General features: G+C 33.7%; 1 long non-coding RNA gene across 1 annotated transcript; it reads left to right on the forward strand.

The window, feature by feature from the left end:
* Nucleotides 1-1259: 1259 nt before the first annotated feature.
* Nucleotides 1260-8974, forward strand: LOC143076708 (uncharacterized). The gene is made up of 3 exons (XR_012978762.1): nt 1260-1392; nt 2404-2446; nt 7203-8974. It is a non-coding gene; the product is annotated as an uncharacterized LOC143076708 (long non-coding RNA).
* The last annotated feature ends 11648 nt before the right edge of the window (nt 8975-20622 follow it).

Here is a 20622-nt window from a genome sequence, read left to right on the forward strand (position 1 = left end):
AAATGGAAAGTTCACAATTTGGAAGCTTAAATTATCTCTTTTCTTGTAAACTTTAATTCTCATTGGACCCTCATTGTCAATTTCTAGATGTGAGTCAAGATTTAACTGTACCTTTTGTAATTTTTACCTCGGTTTTATGGGACAAACGTGTTCACAATAGTCATCATCCTTTGGATTATTTAGTGAGAGGGCATCATATATACTAGTATACTTGTAGCGAAACCTTAAATTAAAGGATAATAAATTTTAGCTTGCTTTCAATCGTCCTTACGAGCTTGTATATGAATAAGGAACAATAAAAAAAGGAGAGGACCACAAATGATTCCTATAGGAATGCCGATTTTCTGTTGACAAACACGTCTCCCAAACGTAATAAATATGTTGTAAATCAGGAAATCTAGCAGCTGTTTATGTCAGTTTCAGAGAATTTATTTAGAAGTCGAACAGCCATCTATTCAATCATCTGTTCGGTTGCATGTTTTTGTAACAGAGAATGAGGTCAGACAATTGGATATATTCATTTGAATTAACTACGAATATCAATGTAAGTACATTTGTTCAAATTTAAAAAAAATAGAACTCGATACCATGGTAATGAATTGACCTTTGGTGGATATTTCTATAATGAAAAATATGAGTTTGAGCTTTTGCTTTTGCCATTTGATAAGGGACTTTCCGATTTAAATTTTCCGAGGAGTTTTTTTTTATCTGACTTTATACTTATTCATGTTCTAAGCGGAATTTGCTAACACTAATTATATTCATATGCAGACTGAAAATCTGCAGAAAGGTGACTTTCAATGCCCTTCGTACTGAAAATAATGAGTTTTAGATATATCCTGTTTCGCACTAAACTGTCATGCTGATATTGGAAACATATGTGCTAGCCTACAAGGTAAGGCAATTTACAATTCCGTTAGATTAAACGTTCGATTTCAAGCTTGGGTTAAATATACAGTTATAGATAAAAGTTTAGTTCAAGTTTGAACTTTTCAAGAAGATGACGGTCCTTTCAGACTTGTAACTGTCGCCTCTTTTCCCTCGGTGGAAAATTAAGGATGATAATCAAAATAGACCAGTAAATAGAGTCTTGTTTCGTGTTGATTTTAGGAAGTTTAAACTCAATTATATGTTTTTATGGCATGTGAATCAATCACATTCAGGATAGCAATCCCTAACTTTATCTTCAATCTTTTTACGCAATCAAATTAGAAATAGAAGTGCGCATGACATAATGATGATGACCCCTATACATATCTATTTTGTTGTAGCTTAACCACTCAATTTTATCCTTGGACGGAAGACGTTCTTGTATATAGGTACTAACTTATATACGTCTACTTGTAAAATTAGCGTATTAAAGTGATTGTTGATCGTTCAACGTTTTGTCTGGTAAGTTTTTTCTTATCATTAGCAAACTTTCAGTATGACAATATATAAATTCATGATTTAAAACGATCATTTTAGAAAGGAAGATACACCATTTTGAAAAAAGGTACAATCGTTACACACATAACACATTTCAATGACCGCATCAACCCCTTTTTTTATATTGAATTGATTCACCAATTAGAGTGTGTTTCCTTTTCAATTTGTTTTTCATTCTATAAAATTTCCTGATTTATACTCATTAATAACAGAAAAAGAAATTAAGAAAATGTTGAACTCTATTTAAGGTTTTTTTTTCAGTAAAATTAATATTCTTAAGTATCTGTAATTTCGTAGTTTATTACTCTTGGTGTTTAATAGAAGATCAGAACACTAAAATTTTTTGCTATACTATAAAATATACGAAATGGTGAATTTTAACTGTAAATGGTTGCTCCTTAATACCAGGTTCTGCGTTTGGCTATACGAGAAGGAGACATTAAAAGATGCAGGTAGTAGGATAAAACAGGGTCAAACGCTGGGGAATAACTTTATTAAAATCGTATATTTTGTCACTTTCCAAATCTTTGAACACCCCTTGCATAGTAAGAATGTTAATCATATTAGATTATGACGACCATGCAATTGTCATGAGTTTATTGAACATATGAACGGATCAGGAACAGTAAAATCCCTTTTCAGTCCACAAACATCAAATTCAAAAGTAAACTTTAAACGACTTATCAAGTGTATTGAAGATAGAATACTTTTTTTATCAGGTACTAGCATTTATGGACACATTCTTGTTTTATTATGTGATGGTACTTTTTTATTTTGTGATGGTGCTTTTTTTTATATGATGGTGCTTTTATATTATGTGATGTTACGTTTGTATTATAAGATGGTGCCTTTTTTTTTATCATTTATGTGATGGTGCTACTAAAAATAGAATTTTCAAATAAAATTTGCCCAAATGAAACAAAGAAGATGTTATAATATTTACAAAAGAATCAATAAACGTTTTGTCATTTACAGTTACGTAAGCAAACAGAAAACAGAATGTTAATTATTCAAAAGGGTAAGTACTACAATAAACTTAACATAGCACAATGGTCAGAACAAAATAGGTTCACAAAAATCCTTTATACTATTAACTACATGCATGTGCAAAATCTTAATTGAGGTTCATCAGAAGAAATTGACAAATATGGTTGGTTACAAAAATTGTTAAAGATTTCTATTTTGAGATCACTAGACACTGCATTTGTACTTCTTGTATACAAGTATTTGGAATTACTCCCACATTTTCAGCTCACCTGGCCTAAAAGGACAAGTGAGCTCTTTCCAAGACTTGACGTCCGTCGTCCGTCGTCGCTAAATTTTTACATTTTGAATTTCTTCTAGAAAACCACAGAATAGAATGACTATTTATTATAAGGTTCTGACCAAGTGTTGTTTCTTTGAAGCTTTTCCATCATCCAAGATTGCCGTCAGCAGGGGGACTACGTTTAACTTAGGACCCTTTGGACAATATATACAAATAAAATGAGAATGAAAACCTAAATGGGGAATATGTCAACCAGACAACAACCCAACAAAAGAGCACATAACAGCCGAAGGCAAACAATGCGTCTTCAACGCAGCGAGAAAATCCCACACCCGTGATGGTCCTCATCAGACCCCTAAGTAAAAGTGTGTACTACTAGTAATTCAGTGAAACTTCAAAACATATAAATGAATTAAAATTTAAAAAAAAATACAAGATTAGCAAAGGCCAGAAGCTCCTGACTTGGGACAGTCGTAAAATGCGGTGAGGTTAAACATGTTTTGTGAGATCTCAACCCTCCCCTATACCTCTAGTCAACGTAGAATAAAGAAAAACATATTAGCATTTCGCACAGTAAAACTATTAAGTAAGCAAAATTACTGATACATAAATTAACAAAGGACTACTAGTAGTTACTGACATGGCAGCTCCAGATCTCAATTAAACTGATTGCATGAAAGATTATGTCTTCATCATAAGAAAATCAAGTACAATAGTTAAGTATCATATCGTCATAGATGATAGAGTATACGAGGATAAACAACCCGTTTCATGCCAACAACTGGTTTTAGAATAAATGTGTTTTCGATGTTAAGACCCTATGAGTGAATCATTGTCTTCTTTAAGAGAACCACTGAATGAAATATAACCAAAAATGGCATGGATATTCCTTATGAAGGCGTTCTGACCAAGTATTCATTAAGTTGTTATTTTGAAGCCGATCCATCATCCAAAATGACCTCCAGAGATGGACTTAGTTTAACATAGGACCCTACGAGAAATACATACACACGTTTTCTTTTAGAGAACCACTAAATAGAATGAAATAAAATATGTCATAAGTGTTCCTTATGATATTCTTACCAAGTGTTGTAACTTTGTAGGCTATTGATCATCCAAGATGGCCGCCAGCGGGGACTTAGTTTAACAGGACCCTACGTGAAAAACATACAAATATTTTCAGCTCACCTGGGGCAATGGGCCAAGTGAGCTTTTCTCATCACTTGGCGTCCGCCGTCCGCCTTCGTCGTCGTCCTGCGTCCGTCGTCCGTTAACTTTTACAAAAATCTTCTCTTCTGAAACTACTGAGCCAAATTTAAACAAACTGGCCACAATTATCATTGGGGTATCTAGATTAATAAATGTGTCCGATAATCCGCAAACCAAACAAGAGTTGAAACCAGACATAAGTAGTTGTCGTTCAGCTAGTTCCTTTTCTATTGAGGATTCCATTCCACATATTTTGTTATAGATATTTATGACAGCTTTATGTATTGTTCCTTGTATTGGAATTACTCCTGTCATAGTATAGACAGCTGCATCTGCAGTATTATTTGGCAGTGATAGGATTTGTTTCATTGCTTTCCTATGAAACAAATCCTATCACTGCCAAATAATACTGCAGATGCAGCTGTCTATACTATGACAGGAGTAATTCCAATACAAGGAACAATACATAAAGCTGTCATAAATATCTATAACAAAATATGTGGAATGGAATCCTCAATAGAAAAGGAACTAGCTGAACGACAACTACTTATGTCTGGTTTCAACTCTCAAAGCTGGTTCTCAAAAGCAAGATGCATTCTAGCCCAATATAATCTACCTTCAGCTCATGATCTAATGCTCAATCCGATCAACACAAATCGATGGAAAACACAAGTAAAAAAAGCAGTTGACAGTGTCTGGCATGATCAATTGAGAACAAAAGTATCCCTATATAGTTCTCTCAATTATCTATCCACTAACAATATACTCTGGCGAAACACTCATCCTTGTCTTGCAAGTGTAGGCACATCATCTCAGGATATAAGTCGTCTTCAAACAAAACTAAAGCTTCTTACAGGCACCTACTATCTTCAAAGCAACAAAGCTTCATTTAATCAAAATAGCGTAGATCCAACCTGCTTACTATGCAAAGAATCCGCAGTAACGGTAGATCACTTCCTTCTGGAATGTAAGACTTTGCATGATATCCGCATACCATACCTGCATGAACTTGAAAGCTTTCTTTGTAGCTTTAGAAACTGTACCAAATGCTTTAATCTTACCAACGTTGTAATAGACGCACAGCTCATTTTAGATCCGAGTCACTTATTATGTGCTTGTGGTTGCAGATGCAAATGCACTGACAATTGTTTTATGGTAGAATACATATCCAGAAAATTATGCTATGCTTTACATGTCAAGAGAAACGAACTCTTAAAGACCTTACCGTCTAGCAAGAGCAAGAGTCAAAGACTGTAGCCAACGTACACCCCACGGGGCGTACATTTATATTTTTATTTCTTATATTTTCAAACTAAGTGTGTATAGACATATATATTCATTGTGAAGTGCTCCTTTGAAGGAGGGATTTCCTAATACAGATACAGATACAGATGGCCGCCATGGATAAAAATAGAACATAGGGGTAAAATGTAGATTTCTGCTCATATCTCTGAAACCAAAGCATTTAGAGCAAATCTGACATGGGGCGAAATTGTTCATCAGGTCAACATCTATCTGCTCTGAAGTTTTCAGACAAAGTGGACAACCCGTTGTTAGAATGATGCCCCTGAATTGGTAATTTTAAGTAAATTTTGCAGTTTTTGGTTATTATCTTGAATATTATCATAGATAGAGATAAACTGAAACAGCAAAATTGTTCAGCAAAGTAAGATCTGCATATAAGTCAAATGACAAAAGTAGTCAATTGACCCCTTAATGGGTTATTGCCCTTTAAAGAAGTTTTAAAAAAAATTGTAATCTTACAAAAATCTTCTCCTCTGAAACAAATGATAGTCATTTCGTACCCTGACCCTTTCGTACCTTGACCATTTCGTACCTCATGAAATATTAACATGTATATCATTTCGTACCTAATAAAAAGTCTGTATGTATACCTTTTCGTACCTAATAAAAAGTCTGTATATATACCTTTTCGTACCTAATGGAAGATTTACATGTATGCCATTTCGTACCTCACGGAAGATTTACGTACATGTCATTTCGTACCTCACGGAAGATTCACATGTGTTTCATTGATGTGCTTTTTCGTACCTCATGGAAGATTTATATGTATGCTGAGAGAAATTTCAAAGACTTAATTTTTTGTCACTGAACATATTTTAAAATTATTCAAGAGTAAGTCTACTTGTTTGAAACATAACGAAAAATACCTTTACTGCTTCATAAAGTTTCACTCAAGAAGCCAATACTTGCCCCAGGAAGATCTAATGCTGACCTAAGTTATATGATATATGACAAAGTTTTCTGATACTAGTATATGACGATAAAGACTCCATCGTCCTCTCTCGAGATTCGAGAAGTTTAGTTAGTTTATATTGTTATGACAAATGTTTGTTGATATGCGACATGTTGGGATCATTGTTATAATTACGCGTTACTGTTATATGAATTTTGATAAAATATTTAGTTTATAAACGAAAAATACCAGCCAATATGCCAAGACTTGACACAAGAAGCTCTGATACTCACCACGTTTCCTAAAGTATTTTGGGAAACACTCCGCGTCTTTCCCTCTCAAGATCATACCTACCTAATATATAAAGACAAGATGTCGTATGATTCCCAATGCTAATTATCCACCAAAGACGAAATGTCTGAGAGATTAGCAAATGTCAGACACCATGCATACGGCTCTCAACAATAAGCAAACCCCTATATCGAATAGTAAGCTTTAGAAATTTGAAGATTTGACATAGCAAAACGTAAATCATTTAAAAAATCATTTAAACAAGAATAACCAATCGTATAAATAAAGGCAACAGTAGTATACCGCTGTTAAAAATTCATAAATCGATAGAGAAAAAAACAAATGCGTGTTACGAACTAAAACTGAGGGAAACTTATCAAATATAAGAGAACTACGACACAACACCGAAATGTAAAACACACAGAAACTATAGTGTAACAATGGCTATTTTTCTGACTTGGTACAGGGCATTTTATGAAAAAATGGTGGGTAGAACCTGGTTTTGTGGCATGCCAAACCTCCCGCTTTAATGGCAGTGTTTATTATAACATTAAAATGACAACATTACACGACAGGGCTACAATAAATAAATGGGAGAAAATATAGGACAGAGAAACAAACGAATAATAGCCATCAAATTAAAGGTAACAAGTTGATAAATATAAATCAAACAAACATGATATACAGGAACAAAAAAACAACCCCAAACATTCTAATTAAATCTCACATTTCACATTTTCTAAAACAATATTATTTTCAATCGTTATTTGTAAAGAATATTATATCTATTTATTTTAATTATCTTTTCAGTGTTAACATCAAGATGGTTCATCATGGTCACGTTTTTGATAGTTTATTTCTCACCTACACAAAGCCTTTCTCCGAATGAAATAAACAAAGCCAAATCTGGCCTTGAAATTGGAAAAGCAATGGCTGAATTGCTTGAAAAGGAAAATTTTAGAGAGTCTTTAACGAAGATCGGAAAAAGTATAGGTCCTTACCTTGGTGCATTGGGTCCATTTGTAGGGTTAATTATGGCTTTCATTCCATCCCAATCTGCTGAATTAGCTTTCATGAAAAATATGATGAAGGCTATCGACTCACGTTTGGATCATGTTGATAATCGATTTAACGATATCGAACGATTGATGGATTGGAATGTTGTAAGAGTCCAGTTTGGGCAAATACAACAAAAAATAAATATAGCGTCGGATGAGTTTCAGCATATTTATACTGTTCCCCCGGCTGCTGTGAGAAACATGACACAGCTTTATATAGATAGTTATGATAATGATTATCATCATAGTGGCAAAAAATTGTATGATGCCATTGTAAAAGAAAGCAGTATGTTTCAAGAAAATCTTGGTACTTCCATCTTATTTTATACCAAAAATGACCGCAGAAAGACGCAATTATTTCTTCGCCGTGTTATCCAACTTCTCTTGAAAGCTGTAAAAGTAGAATTAGTCTATTTACGGTTGAAAAATTTTACTCACGTCGCTAATTATACGAAGTTTGTATGGACAAACAGAATACAGAAGGTAAGAAGGAAGTTCGAGGATTTGGATCAGCAGTGCGTTGATAATTATTACAACCAATCTGGAAAGGATATTGACGAATATTCTCTTAAAAACATAGGGCAGACGAATAAGCAATTTGCCGATGGACTAGTTACTTACCTTGGTAAAAAATACTTCTGGAGGGACTGGGTTGTTGTCGCCTATAACCCAATAAGTACTGCTGACAATCATTGGGTAGGGGTCTATGGAGGACATATCAAATTCAGACAAGACGGAAGAAACATAGTAGTGGCAAGTGTGGCCAGCGGGAAAAAAGCCATGAATTTAAGAAGAGCTGAGCAGGAAATGAAAACAGTAGCGATGTATCCTGAAAGGAAATGTGTTTATTGGGGGTTTTGTCAGACAAATGTTTTCCGCCGATCGGCAAAAGATATTTATGAATCCTTAGATAAAAGAGATGCATCATTGGTTACTGTTATAAGATCAAACGCGAACGTAGCATACTCTAAACATTCGAACACTAGTAGATTGAAATTCATCAGCAGAAAACCTAATTTTGAGCTTATGATGTGGGGTTAAAAGATCTTAGGTATACAAAAAGTGGTATTTAGAACAGACGATAGTGTTGGAACAGAAAACAATTCTTTTTAGAAATATACATAGTTATATACGCCATACTAAGGGGACGACCATTTGATATTCTGCCGGGGGGGGGGGGGGGGGGGGGGGGGCAGGAGGATTTGTTTTGGATCATCGGTTATTTATTTTTGTTAACTAAGAGGACAGGTTATTTATTTTCTGCACTGTTGAAATAAGATTTTTCATTTTCATTAAAACAAGGGACTGATTATTCATTTTCACTACTATATTTATAATATTTAAAAACATACAATTTTTAAATGAATTTTATTATACATGTTATAAATAATACATGTAACTATTATGTATTATCATTGTCATTACCATTTAATTAGAATTAACCATTATCCTCTGCAGGAATGAATCTTGCCAACTGCGTATACATGTATTTCATACATACACAGTATTAAAGTTTTGCTGCAACTTGCCTTTTTATTAATTATTGCCAAACATATTTCACCGAATGGAGCGAGTCAAATTTTTTTGGAAGGGTTTTGATGCTGCTGAAGGCCTTAAGAAGCAATAGAACAAATGATGCTAAATCATGCTTTCTGGGTGCTAATCCCAGACCTTGTCTTAATCTGAAAACGTAAGTTCTGCTTTAATCACATTTTGACAATATTTTGGTCTCAAAGCAAAATGTGTAGATTCAGTGTAAAAATTAAGTTTTTAGAGACAACATTAAAAGACCAAAATGTAGGATAAAGCAAAAATGTAATTCTCATAGTTAAGTCTGTGACTGCTGTTTTTTTTAAACTCATGACTAAGTTAATAACTAAATTACAAAAGGAATGCAACACTAACAGAATACAGAATGAACAAAAGACAAATAAATAAGAAACATTGATCCTGAAAAAACAGGGGCCATGTCCAAGGAGAATAGAACTTGCTTCTTGCAAGACAAATGCAAGAAGCTCTCAGTGAAAACAATTTGATATGAAGACAAGCTTTTGGTTTTGAAATTTCCTACATGAACCTATATTTGCCTCAATGAAGTAACTTCCCTGTAATAAAAGTGAGGTACATTGTAAGTGTTCCTGAGACAAATACCTTGTTAAAGTCAAATTAAACCAATTTTCAGACATTTCAAGTATATTTGATAATATTTATACTTTTATTGTTAAAAGATTTGGGAAGTGTTTCCCGATTTTTTTTGGGAAAAAAGATGAATTTTATGAAGAATCTGATGTCATCTCATACTTTCGATTAGACCTGCTGAGTTATTTATTTCCTACATTGTAAGACAGGTTATTTATTATTTTCAAACTACTACAGTCGTCCCCTAAACGATTCTTTGATTAATATTGCTACATATCTTAAAATGTACTCGTGTCCAACTGTTATTGTTTACACGTGATAATTATGTAAAATCAAGAATGGAAATTGGGAATGTGTCAAAGAGACAACAACCCAACCAAACAGCAGAAAACAGCCGACGGCTACCAATGGGTCTTCAACACAGCGAGAAAATCCCGCATTTTGAAGCGGGATTTAGCTGGTCCCTTAACAAAATGTGTGCTAGTTCAATGAAAATGGGCGTCAGACTAAACTTCAAAACGTATAAACGAAAAAAAACCTAAAAAAAATCCAACAACATACAAGACTAACAAAGGCCAGAGGCTCATGACTTGGGACAGGCGAACAAATGCGGCGGGGTTAAACAGGTTTTGTGAGATCTCAACCCTCCACCTATACCTCTAGCCAATGTAGAATAAACAAACACACAGTAATACGCACAGACAAAGTCGGTTTATAAAAAGTCCGAGTCCGATGTCAGAAAAGGTACATTGTAACTTAAGAAACTAAGCAAAATTACAATGATACATAAATTAACAAGGGACTACTAGCAGTAACTGACATGCCAGCTCCAGACCTCGATTAAACTAATTGAAAGATTATGTCTTCATCATATGAAAATCACGCACAATCCCTCCCGTTAGAGGTTTAGAATCATACCATCATAAAATATATGAGATGAACATAACCCGTATCATGCCAACAACTGGTTTTAAAATAAATGTGTTTATTTCCGCTGCAAAGTCCAAAATCAATGTTAATACCAAATATGCCATCCTTAATGAGCTGACAACAGTAGCATAACAAAATCCCTTCAGAATAAGTTTGTTTAAAGGTTTGTAAGCTTTTGAGGTGAATGTCGAATGTCGACATTGTTGTGCTTTGTATAGAATATTACCATTAAAAATTGAATGTGAAATATCTCAACGTACAAGGTGTCTGCATGTTGATTCATATTTATGAATGATGTCCTTGTACCGATGATAACATTTAGTAAAAGTTTTGACTAGTTTGTGATATCGAAAACCCTGGTGTAATATTTTCCAGTAATACAGAGATTTCTTTCGTTAAAATCAAATACTGTATTATACACACGAGCGAATCGAACAAATAAAGATATTTAAACACCAAACAATGGTGCAAGGGCAGATCACCATCTATAGAAATGGATAATTAACAATAGGAAATGAAAAATCATCTATTTTATCACAAATTTTGTATAGATATTAATTTCCAGGAAAGGATTGTGTTCATTGTTAGTACTAGCTTTATTTAAAGTAAGTTCAGCAGAATATATATTGTATAGGAGGTCCATTGAACCATGTTTCCTGTCTGTTATTGCTACTATCAGTGTAGTTTGGTGGTGTTGACTGCGATAAACTAAGTATATTTTTTCAATAAAATACGAAAAAAGTGAAGAAAAAAGAAAAAAACAATCTTTATTCTTCAGGACCGTGCAATTTCGTAATTTTTGTAAGCTTCGGTTCCTGTTTCACAAAATTCAATGAAAGTTTAACAAAGTAATCTGTTATTGATGTCTTAAAAAACCCAGACAGTATGAAGTATTAAACTGCAAACACAATAATTATATTCATCAGATGAATACGGGAAAAAGGATACAAACCAGCAATTTTCGAAATGTTCAGACACTATATTTAATCATACAAAAACTTCTGCCAAAGATTCGTAAAGTTGCTATGTTTAAAAAAAACAATAACAACAGACTATCATAATTTATAAATGTTAACTTCTTACCTGAATGCAAAAAAGCATGCCCTTTCAGTAGTGAGACACGAAATAGAATATTTTCAAAATTTAAATCAAAACGAAACTTAATAAAAGTTTCGTTATATAGTCAATTGGTTGTCCCCTAACACTGCTACGCGCCTTTAAAATTTGAAAACATGTCACAGTTTGGTTTTCAGACAAGTTTGTGATGTTACTCTATTGTTTCAGATTAAGGTGAAGGTTGGTACCTAGTAAAACGTTTCAAACTGTGACCCGATATATTTGTTTGCACCTGTCCTAAGTCAGAAACCTGATGTTCAGTAGTTGTCGTTTGTTGATATGGTTCATAAGTGTTTCTCGTTTCTCGTTTTTTTTCATATTGATTAGACCGTTGTTCTTTTTTCCCGTTTGAACGGTTTTACACTAGTCTTTTTTGGGCCCTTTATATCTTACTGTTCGGTGTGAGCCAAAGCTCCGTGTTGGAGACCGTTCTTTGACAATAATCATGATTATAATGGTTTACTTTACAAATTGTGACTTGGATCGAGAGTTGTCTCATTGACACTCTTACCACATCTTTTTATATCAAGTAATTTTGTTTAGGAATTGAAAATATTTCATAAAAAAAGTAAATTAAACATTAAATCAAAATGAAAAAGAAAATATTAATTTCCCAGTTATCTAGTTTGTGAATAGAAAATAATGAGTATTATTTTTTTTTTTTTTTTTTTTTTTTTTTTTTTAAATGTTTTTAATAACTTATAACGATGGAAGGGGTTTACTGTGTGCGTACGTCCGTTAGTATTCCATTCTATTCTCCCGTCCGTCACTCCCGTCCGTTGGTCCCGTCCGAAACATCCGTCAGTTCCGTTCGCACATGATCTGAAGGTCAGTTCCACCTGTCAGTCCCGTATCAGGATAAAGTTCTGGTTTAAGTTAGTTCACTACAAAGTAATGTTTAAATTAAGCATAATTCAACTTACCACAAATACCAGGATTAAAATTTTACGAAAGGTTTTGGCAAATACAACTTAGGTAATGTATTCCTGGAGTAGAAAATTAATAGAAAATAAAAAAAAAATCACGGATTTGGAAAAAAAGGGGGAGGGCTAAAATAAATTGCTCTGCCACCAAGTACCTTTGACTTTTGATACCTTTCCTGAAATTCTCCAATCTTTTACAAAAATTCACCCTACAACAGTTTTTATACTTTCAACCAAGCTCTAAATGCCCGCGATTTCGCGGATGTGTTCTAGTAGATGTTTATTTTTTAAAATTATTTTAATTGTGTGCTAAATCAAGGTTTTGTTTTGAATTTCACACATTGCTGATTGGTCAGATTATATATATAAATAATTATGGGATACCTTTATGTTGTTTTACCATAAGAGTTTGTCAGATCAACTCGAAATTTAGGACTTGGACAGAATATATGATCAAATATTTCCGGTAAAACTAGTTTTGTACATGTTTTTTTTTTCAAATATAGTAACAATAATCATTTTATGTGTAAGACTGATAAAATATCTTAGACAAGCTTACAGGCTCGGAAAAAAAAGACAAGCAAAAAAGGTTACCAAGGTATACAGTTTGATATTTTTCTTTTACAGATTCGACAGTTTGACACAAGGTATAAATGATAGATTTGTTCGACATGTTTGATAGGTTCGTCAAGTTGACAAGGGCGACAAGTTGATTAGGTTAACATGTTGACCAGATTGACAGACTTGATAGGGTCGTCGATTGACAAGGGCGACAAGTTGATTAGGTTTACATTGTTACATGATTGACAAACTTGATCGGGTCGTCAAGTTGACATGTGCGACAGGATGATTAGGTTAACATGCTCACGTGATCGACAGATTTGATAGGATCGTCAAGTTCACATGTGCGACAGGATGATTAGGTTAACATGCTCACGTGATCGACAGATTTGATAGGATCGTCAAGTTGACATGTGCGACAGGATGATTAGGTTAACATGCTCAAATGATTGACATGCTTGATAGGGTCGTCAAGTTCACATGTGCGACAGGATGATTAGGTTAACATGCTCACATGATTGACAGACTTGATAGGGTCGTCAAGTTGACAAGGGCGACAGGTAGATTAGTTTAACATTATTACATGATTGACATACTTGACAGGGTCGACATGTTGATTAGGTTAACATGTTCACACGATTGGCAGACTTGATAGGGTCGTCAAGTTGACATGGCCGACAGGATGATTAGGTTAACATGCTCACATGATTGACATGCTTGATAGGGTCGTCAATTTCAAATGGGCGACAGGATGATTAAGTTAACATGCTCACATGATTGGCAGACTTGATGGGGTCATCAAGTTGACAAGAGCGACAGGTTGATTAGGTTAACATGCTCATATGATTGGCAGACTTGATAGGGTCGTCACGTTGACAAGGGCGACATGTTGATAAGTTAACATGTTGACAAGATTGACAGATTTGATAGGGTCGTCAAGTTGACATGGCCGACAGGATGATTATGTTAACATGTTTACATGATTAAGAGACTTGATAGGGTCTTTCAGTTGACAATATGAACTTGTTGACAGATTGACAGAGATTTACATGTATAGTTGAAATGATAAATAAATATCAAAGCACTGAGAAATTGTATGGTTGACAATATTCCACCATAGTGCACATGGTAAGCAACTTTTAAAGGTCACCGTACGGCCTTCATCAGTGAACAAAACTAATACCGTATAGTCATTAGATAACAGGCAATGAGATGGCTTTCAATTTATAAAATATCCATTATGTCCAATTATCGATCAAGTGTGATTTATTATTATATTGATTTTTGTTTGCTTAACGTCAAGTGGCAAATGTTTCATGCAAGTTCAGGACAGTCAATCTGTTTTACATTGGGTATCCATAGGTGCAAGCTGAAAGCATTGCCATTCTAGTCCTAGGATAAAGCAATGCGTACCAATTTAAGTAATGAATTTCTCTGTTAAGGAGTTAGCTAAAGGAATCTACTACCGAAGTACATGTATATACCCATGTTGAAAATCATTGTAATGGAACATCACATCAAAACGCATACCTGAAGACATCAAGATCTGCACTACAAAATGTGTATGTGTCATGACCAACAAGGAACATCGAACACATACAAAAGGGATGAAATTCTGAATAAAAATCATTGAACATGTGATATATATATAAGTGAAACGATATGCTGAGAAGACAAGGTAGACATCTTAGTTTAAAGGCCACAATTAGGAAACCAAATGATCCAGTTACCCTTTTCTCACTAAACAAACTTAAGGATTAAAGGGTTTTGTTCAGAACAGCTAGGGTAAAACATCCAAAGGCTAGATGAATTGTTGTTAAACGTCCAGTGGCAAACAGTTCATTATATTAAAACGAAAGACGTTAATATAGTTTTAAATACAACCTTTTTAGTACTATATTTAGACTTTAAGAGTTCACCAATGCTCGAATCTCATTAATCGATTATAAGATAAATTGAGGAAACAAACAAATGGTGAGAGGTAGAATTAGCATGACACACTAATTAGAATTTTCAAAGTATTTGTACAAAAAATATCTGTCTTGTTGTGTCGGAAGACATGACACACTAACTGGACACATTATTATGACTGTGGAACGACCAGTCTTTGCCAGAAGTAGATAAGCTATATATCTATCCGTTACTTGTATCACATACAACTAAATGCAAAAATTCGGGACAATACCAAAATAAGAGGAGGTATGATTGCCATGCAAATGAGACAACTCTCCATCAGAGACCAAATGACATAGAAGTTTACAACTATAGGTCACCGTTTGGCCTTCAACAATGAACAAAACCCATACCGCGTAGTCAGCTATAAAAGGCCCCGAAATGACAAATGTAGAGAAAACTAACGGCCTGATTCCTGTAAAAAAAATGAACGAACAACAAATATCATATATTCATCTACATACAATAACCACTTAACATCTTCATTTTGTAACAATTAAACTGATATGCAATATAAAAAAAAAGATGTGGTATGATTGCCAATGAGAAAACTATCCACAAAAGACCAAAATGACACAGACATTAACAACTATAGGTCACCGTACGGCCTTCAACATACCGCATAGTCAGCTATAAAAGGCCCCGATAAGACAATGTAAAACAATTAAAACGAGAAAACTGCACATATGTCCATTATTTATCTAGCCCTTTAATACTATACATGTGGTTAGAGAATTACTAAATTCATGGGTTAAGGTGGACGGAAATTGGACTTTCTGTGTACTGCATTCTCCATTTTGTCGGATAAAACCAATTTGGCGCACTTTGGAAAATAACGTTACTAGCTTACTCAAAATTAATAAGTGCGCAAAATGTACACGGCATGTACTAGTTGAACAATGATCCCGTAAAACAAATTTGATATTTCTCTGAACTTTTTCAAAATGATACAGATGTATATATGTATTATGTAGATGCTCCTATATTTTAGAATTTTTAACGATCATTCAAATAAAATACCACAATTCTGAAATCTTCAATATGGGTATTCATCTGAAATTTTTTCATGTAAATGAATGTTAGCATTAAGATTTTCTGTAGCTAGATAGTTTATTTATATATATTATGTACATGATCGTTCATTTCTGTAAACATTATTATGTTACCCAATTCTTTAATTATCTATATATAATTCGTTATAATACTTTATATATGCATTATACTCTATATTCTATATATTTTTGGCTCATTTGTCTTTTTTTTAATGCCCTGCAACTTTCAGTTGCGGGTGAATGTTGCGGGGCATATTGTTTTAGCCATGTCCGTCCGTCCTTCCGTCCGTCCTTCCGTCCGTCCGTCCCATTATGGGTATATAGTTATTCGGCATAACTTCTCCTACAGTTTGAATACTAGGAAGTTTTCACTTTGCATATATTGAAGGTGTGCATGTGGCCAGGGTTTTGATTTTTATCAATAATTGCTCTTTTGGCAGAAAGTTGAACATTTTTGGAGTATTTATTTGTATAAGAGGTAGTCCTACAGTGAAACATAAACCTACGTGCTCCAATGACTTTGTGTATTTTAAGATAAAATGCATCTGCGGGGGCATCATTTGTGTTTCCCAGACATAATAATATCTCAAAGAAAGTATCACATTGACTTTGTTATAATACAGTTACTTCAGAGTGGAAAAGGGGGGGGGGGGGGGGGGGGGGGGGGGGCACTTTGTCTAGTTATTGATTTGTTTTGCCATCAATCTCTATTTTGTACATATATAAACAATTGTCAACATTTACCGTACGGTTGTCGTCTAATTTGCAATCATACCACATCTCTTTACTTTTTTCCATAAAAACACTCGGTATAAAAAAGAATATTTTTGACATACTATTGGTTTCATCTCGTTTACGTGCTTCTAGCGAATTAAGTTTAAACTCTACCACTACCCTGGATGGAGATGACACGTCTTTGGAATGTGGAATATAGGGGGTAAAATAAGAGTAGGATGCAAAAAGAGAGGGAAACAGTTCGAAGTTGTAAAACAATTACCAAAGAAAGCAGGATCGATTTTTAATATGCGCAACCCCGTATCATCCCTCTCTATAGCTACTGATGTATTCTATAAAAATTCATTTTTGTTTCCATATACACAAACGAAAATCATCTCAATTCAATTGAGCTTTTAACATGTTCAACCAAAAATTAATAAATAAAACATTAATAGTGACTGATATCCTTTTGAGATCTAAATATATGAATTTACTCGGAGATCTTTATACCAAACTTTGATACTAATTACTGCACGTTCAATAAGATTGTTGTCCAATCAATGCGTCCGGTAAATATATTTGGGGATTTGCCAATTTGTCATACTTTGAATCAATCCCAAAAAAAGTTTTTTGTTGTTTTTACTGCACTGATTTTAGTTTGTTCTGGGCATTTCACGAGATGGCGACGTCTGTATTGTGTGACGTGTTGTAGTTCTATGAAATCTTTAATGAAGTATATCAACCAATATTAGAGTGTAGAATGGGACAGTTTCACATCAAAAACTTAGTATAATTAGTACTTTGGACTGGCTTTTATTGCCAGATACCTTTATTGGTACTATAAAATTGTTTGTTATTGTTTTAGTAATTGTGCTTTTGTAGTCTTCTATATTGTTATGTTAAAGTAGATTTCTTTTCTTGTATCATTGTTATATGTATAGGTTAGATAATACTTGATCATATTTCATAAATATTTAAAGCCCGAGTCGAAGCCGAAGGTTTTTAATGTTCATAAAATATGATCAAGTATTGTTTGAACAATTTAGAACATATTCACACCTTCGAGTGACATTACAAAAGTAGCTTCTCCCTTTTTAATACCGTAATCAAACTTTAATTTCAGTTTATCTTAAAGACTAGTGTTAACATGTTTGGTAAAAGGGAGACTAGTGTTAACATGTTTGGTAAAAGGGATGTATAAATCATATTTAATGATCATTTCAACAGATGGAATGAAAAAACCATGCGGTAGATTTGTGATAAAAAAAATGGATAAAGTGTTCAAAACTGGAGATTTCTTCTCCTCCAAGTACAATTTATATCATGACGATGAAATAGCGTAACACAGTCAGAGGCAAGTGTTACATGTATATCATGAAACATTTATAATTATTGTTAAACGTTCAGTGGCTTTTATTACATATATATCATGATACAGACTTAGTGTTAAACGTCTAGTGGCAAGTATACATTCATATCATGACGATGAAATAGTGTAAAACGTTCAGAGGCATGTGTCACATGAATATCATGATGACGGACCAGAGTTAAGCGTCCAGTGGCAAGTATATTATAAATATCATGATAATAAATTAGTGTGAAACGTCCAGTGGCAAGTATAACTTTACGAGTCCTTTGTTGATGAAACGCGTGTCTGGTAAGTTTATGTACATCAGACAGATGGATTACTGTTAAATGTACTGTAACAAATACTACATACACATCAGAACATGTGTTATGAATACTGATTAACCTGGCTCGTACTAGACCATACACTGATCCGGATTTTCAATATGCTATTACACAAGTTAAGTCTGTAGGATTATATTTAATCCTACTCAGAATCATATTTTGGATACAAGCTGACCAGTAAAGAGCTCAGAAGTTTGCAACAAATGCCTATTTTAATTTTTTTGTTTGTAGTACCATCCAGGGATTGAACCCATAACAAGGATGCCAACAAGATACCAAAATCCTTCCAGACAGTTTGGATGAATAAACATTTACATATAGATTCTACCACTGCAGTTAAATTTTCAAATTTTTAAAAACGCGAGGTTCGCAGAGCGTTTTAAATTGTATTTAAAATTTAACTGTCGAGAGTGGATAAATATCGTATTACACTAGATTTGGTGGTAGAATCTATATGTAAATGTTTATTCATCCAAACTGTCGGGAAGGATTTTGGTATCTTGTTGGCATCCTTGTTATGGGTTCAATCCCTGGATGGTACTACAAACAAAAAAATTAAAATAGGCATTTGTTGCATAGAATCTGTTTCTCTAATGATTTGTATGCAGGCTAACTTATTCCTTCTTTTGAAATGATTTGCAAAAAAATGTGTTTTTTCTATCGAACGTCATCAGACATGGACGCCGTTTTTCATGTTGTTACATTTCGACCAATGAAGAACTGAGATCAAACGAACCACACGTTGATTAAAATAAAAATAATCAACATGTCAGGAAAAGGATCAATCGTGTAAGAATTAGAGAAAACAATATAATAACCATTACAAGTGAAAGGCAATAAAACTACAATACATGGGTTCTAGTGCAGCTTGTTTGTAGCAATGGCTAATGATAAACATCCTATATTTTGAGAAAAATCCATGCTCTGTTTACCTGTTTGCAATGAAGGCTAATGTCTGTTTTAGATTCAAGAATATTTTGAAATATGATTTTTTAAATCATTAACAAAACAGTATTGTAAATTATTCACCAGAAAATCTTCATGTTTCAGAAATTTTATCGCATAAGCCTAAAAAACATCAAAAAGACAAGAACAAGTCACTGACAAAGAATTTTTCATTTTGTAAGATTTTCACACTGAAATATAGACTAAAATAGAATATTTTGTAATTTTGAAAGGATATAATTTCACCAGCCACAAATATGTTGAACATTCACATACATTTTTAACCCATGCCCAGCTACATTCTTTCTGTGCCTGTCCCAAGTAAGGAGCGTGCTATTCAGTCGTTTGTTCATGTCGGTCATATTTGTTTTTCATAAATTCCAATGTAATAAATAAAGCTATTTGGATTGTTGCATATCTTTTAATGCTGACCATGAATTAGTGTTAAGCCTCCAGTGGCAAGTTTGACATGTATATCACAGTGAATTAGTGTTAATCATCCAGTGACAAGTATTACATGTATAACATGATGGATGAGTTTTAATTGTCCAATGACAAATATTACATGTCATGTATATCATGTTAATCAGTGTTAATTGTCCAGTGGCAAGTATAACATGTATATCACGGCCAATAAGGGTTAATTATCCAGTAACAAGTATTACATGTTTATCACAATGGATCAGTGGTAAGCATCCAGTGGCAAGTATTACATGTATATCACGGCAAATTAGTGTAAAGTGTCCAGTCACATGTTTTACATGTATATCATGATAGATCAGTGTAAATCGTCCAGTGAAAAGTGTTACATGTTTATCATGATCATGATCAGTGGTTAGCATCCCGTGGCAAGTTTTACATATAAAAAAAGAAGATGTTGTATGATTGTCAATGAGAAAACTCTCAATAAGAGACCAAAATAACATGTATATCACGATGAATCAGTGTTAATCGTATAGTGACAAGTATTACATGTATATCATAACAATCAGTGTGAAACATTCAGTCACAAGTATAATACTTTATGGCATACATCTATATCATTTGAACTCTGGTGGATAGATGTCTCATTGGCAATCATATCATATCTCCTGATTTCAATTTTCGAAAGTAAAGTGAAAACAAAAGTTTGGATTAAATAACG

The sequence above is a fragment of the Mytilus galloprovincialis genome, chromosome 5, assembly GCF_965363235.1.
Source record: "Mytilus galloprovincialis chromosome 5, xbMytGall1.hap1.1, whole genome shotgun sequence".
NCBI classification, from domain to species: Eukaryota; Metazoa; Mollusca; class Bivalvia; order Mytilida; family Mytilidae; genus Mytilus; species Mytilus galloprovincialis.